The sequence below is a fragment of the Palaemon carinicauda genome, chromosome 44, assembly GCF_036898095.1.
Source record: "Palaemon carinicauda isolate YSFRI2023 chromosome 44, ASM3689809v2, whole genome shotgun sequence".
In the NCBI taxonomy this organism is placed as follows: domain Eukaryota; kingdom Metazoa; phylum Arthropoda; class Malacostraca; order Decapoda; family Palaemonidae; genus Palaemon; species Palaemon carinicauda.
In genome coordinates, this window is record NC_090768.1 from 41,451,254 (window position 1) to 41,455,616 (window position 4,363).

At 33.8% G+C, this 4,363-nt stretch overlaps 1 protein-coding gene across 2 annotated transcripts in view; it reads right to left on the reverse strand.

Moving 5' to 3' along the window:
- Nucleotides 1–4,061, reverse strand: part of LOC137634181 (uncharacterized) — a 523,265-nt gene extending 519,204 nt beyond the window's left edge. For both annotated transcript variants that reach the window (XM_068366451.1, XM_068366452.1), the window contains exon 1: nucleotides 3,694–4,061. The gene's annotated coding sequence lies outside the window, so the exon portion shown is untranslated. The remainder of the gene's footprint in view (nucleotides 1–3,693) is intronic.
- Between the last annotated feature and the right edge of the window lie 302 nt (nucleotides 4,062–4,363).

A 4,363-nucleotide genomic window follows, 5' to 3' on the forward strand; every position in this document is an offset into this window, starting at 1 on the left:
CTAGCGCGGCGGGCCGTAAAAAATCGGAGTCGCTTTATAACATTTGCGTCCCCATTTCGGCATTTTCTTTCCCATTATCAATCGGTTTCTGCTAATTATTGTTTTAATAAATAGAATGCCAAAATAAATGAGAGAGAGAGAGAGAGAGAGAGAGAGAGAGGAGAGAGAGAGAGAGAGAGACAGAGAGAGAGAGAGAGAGAGAGAGAGAGGAGAGAGAGGAGAGAGAGAGAGAGAGAGAGAGAGAGAATCTTAGGGGTTTACAATTATTGTTACCTGACAAAGGGGATCGAATTAGATAAAAAGAAGGATTTTTTTTTAGTTTTCGAGATTTTATTCAATAAAAAAAAGGAGCGTAAAAGTCTCAAGAAGTTCAATCTAACAAATATAAATTCCTCTTGTAAAAAATTAAATTAGAAAAATAATAAAAAAAACACAGTGAAAGGATGCATTAACCAACAGATGATGAATTGAAGGAAAATATAAATTATAAACAGAATCAAAGTTAATAAAACAAAATCAGGCCACTATGCAGTGCATACAATGTTGGAGCGATAAGATATGATGATGATAAGAAGAAATTGATGCGGTTTGAAGTGCATATGTTGTTCTTTAATTGGAACACCATCATCATATCAATGGCTGACACATATAACAATAAAATATAACAATAACATATATAACAATAAAATAACAATAATAAGATATATAACATCATATATAACAATAATAACATATAAAATTATATCATATATGACAATAATTTAACAATAACATAAAACAACAACGTATGCACATTAAACCGCATTAATTTCTTCTTACTGGAACCATAGAAAGCTCTGAACGCAAGTCTTAAGCTCAATCTTGTAAAAAAATCGGTAGTAAAAATAAAATTAAAAAAAAAAGAAATAAAAAAACAAGGCAGAAGGATGCATCAACCAGCAAGAGATGAATTGAAGGAAAATATAACCAAACAGAATCAAACTTAATGAAAAAACTGATAGCTGACATCCCATTCAATAACAACATATGCACATAAAAACCTATAATTTCTTCTAACTGGAAACATCGAAAGCTCAGCTCAGCGGTAGTAAAAATAAAATGAAAAAAAGAAATAAAAAAAACAAGGTGGAAGGATTCATCAACCAGCCAGAGATGAATTGAAGGAAAATATAACCAAACAGAATCAAACTTAATAAAAAAAAAATTGATAGCTGACATCCCCATTCAATAACAACATATGCACATAAAACCTATCAATTTCTTTGGAAACATCGAAAGCTCAGCGAACGATTTATAGCGACAGTCGAAAGCGAATACATGTATCTCCTTTAATGGCAAAACACGTCGATATCATAATCACATTCCCCATAATTCTTAACAAACTGCGAGTGGCAGGAGACTAAATGCCGATTCGCCGACTTGAAGCCCTTTTATAGAATCTCGATTCACCCACATACTTGATTAGCAAATTTACGACGACAAGTCGTCATCTGGTTTGTCTTCCTGGCCATCTTCAAAGGATTCCGCGCGATTCTATCGCCAAAGGAGACTTAATAGCCTTGAATGTTTCTTATACAGCAACCCCTCTTCTGGGTTAATGAAGAAATGATGTGCCATATTCAATGGGGTTTTAGGGAGACTGTCATTAAATGGTCTAATCCATAGTGTATCTACCTTTAATTTCATCATCATCTAAGTAGTTTTCATTATACTCTTTTCGTTCGTTTAAGCATCAAAGACATATTAATGATTTTGTAACTCATAATTAACAATCAATCAATCAATCCCACTTATTTAATATAATTTTCTAAAATTATCGCCGAATCTTTCATAAAATATAATTAAATTCTAAAATTCCATTTAAATGACCCTTAAACATGATTGAAATAGCTATCTTAGATTACTGCAAAAGTCAGCACATTAAATTCCACTGAAGAGCTACTAGTAATACAACCCGATAATAATTATATTTACAGTTTTTTTTTTCTTTTTTTTTTTTTTACATTCGGTTAACACGTATATCAAGGTCCCAGGCCAAACTGGAATGGCAATTTTAAAACCCTCCCTAGAAATTATAAAAAAAAAAAAAAATAACAATATTTTCTTATTCGTATCAGCAGCAATAAAGTTTTTAAATCAACTGATGAACCGTCTTGCTGGCGGATTATTAATCCTCCCTCTACCCCCAAAACTGCAGAATACAGAACTAACTTTGCGGGGAAAAAAGCATATTTTCGTCGCTTTCTAATTATTCAAATATTTTCACGTAACAAGCCACAGCAACAATTTAATTAATTAATAAACTTCTGGTGAATAAAACGCCAAAGAAGAAAAATGGACATTGCACTACACTCCCCACTAGAAGCATATATGTGAATTATAAATGTAAAATGGACAAATTAAACATAATTACTCACGCATACGAGAGTTGCATAAAATGGCATAAATGTTGCTCTCAAAAAGCATGAAAAACTGAACGGTAATAAGAACTAATTTCCTTTGGGAATAGCAAGAAAGTAGTCTTAGGCTAATTGGCTTTCCAAGGTATCGTCTCAAGATATTGGGATTGCTTCGTTTTCTCAGGATCCAGCAAATCCCGCTCATCAGCTAAGGATCTGTGTTAGGTTTAGCTCATTCGGTGACAACGGAGACACCAACTAATGGGAGAAACTCAGAAAAGGTAAAATTTTTCACATATTGTACTACAATTGTTCATAGTAATGGTAGTAGTAGTTATGCTGTACGCTATACAACCAACAGAGGTCTCATTCCATGCTGAAACTTAAGCTTTGTTTAATTTAAAGAAAAAATGGTGTCATGAGAACTCCTGTCACCTGGCGCTAACAAGTTATCTACTATATGCAAATGAGATCTGTACAAGTGTCCTAAATTTTTACGCAAGTGGTAGTATCACCACACAAACACGGGAGTTAAAACATAACCATTTTAACAAAAAATGAGCTTCCTTTCTGCCATTTCCAGGTCTAAAACATTTCTTTATACATATGTTGTTGAACTTCCAACACTTGATTGACCCAGGTGTCAAAAATGACGGACGTACAGTAGCCAATTTGTATGTTTAATTTCGTAGTCGTTTTTTTTATGTTTAATTGCACCAAATACAATTTAAATATATATTTCCTAATAAGTAGGTCTACTGTGTACTATATATAAAGCAATTCGTTCTTCCCGACATGAAATGTAAAACAAAATAGATATATGACAAGATTAATAATGCAGTTTTAATAATATATTGCTGGAAATAATATAAAGTAAAAATTATTACATTTACATCTAATAAATAAATAAAAAAAAAAATATTTTCCAGACCAACCCAACCACCCAAAAAATGTATTTTAGATTTAACACACACAACAATGAAACGTGAATAAATTATTTACAAACAGGCACAATAAAATGAAATGTAGGGCACACTTGAAATTGCTCCAGCTAGACCCAGGTAAAAACAAGTAAAAAGTCATTTAATATATAGACTAGTTTATGAATTGATTCAATTAAAACATCACTGAAGAATAAGCTTTAGGTTCTGATTCTCAATATTTAAAAACAAAAATAAAATATATCTTAAACTCTAATGTCCAGCGAATAATTCGAGCAAAGGTCTGACCTGCGTTCAACAGGTGCCACTATGAATGGCTTTAAATGTCAGGTATTCAGCAACAATCCTATTACCTGTTCAAAACATGGTGAAGGTCGTCGGCGGATGATGCATGGAAGGGCGAAGCCGAAGGACGTCGTGGTTTTTACGTTCCTTTCCTTCCCCTCTTGAGCTACTACTAAATACTACAGCGAAGTTGCCGTCACAACACAAACCACGTGAAGATTAGATAATTGTCAGTGAAGGGGATTCCAACTTACAAACACTACTTTGATTCAATTCGGTAAACTTAAGAACAAGGCTTACTCGAACATATATGACTTTACTCAAGTTCAAACGCTTGATTTGTGATAACTTTATGATCGGACCACTGCGATTAACACGGGTTGCACTTGAAACAAACCCACCTCTACCACTGTCACACCGTTACTGAATGATGAGAGTTTGGCGGCCGAGTTATATCAGCGGGAGAAACCAACCCCATTCGTTGCAAGGAAGTCGCTGTTGCCAAGATAATAAGTCGTTACGATAGAATAACTTCAAAAAGAAGGTTTCCACGGAATCGTTAATATGTACGCACAAGTAGCAATGCAACATTCTCCCATCCCCGATAATTCATCCCACAGTCATTCATTCATAGGCCTAGTGCAGTATGACCTTGATGTACTCAAGAACTTTAACGATACTAAAGAGACAGGATAGACATGATGTCTTATAATGTTCTTCTCTCTATAACAATTCACA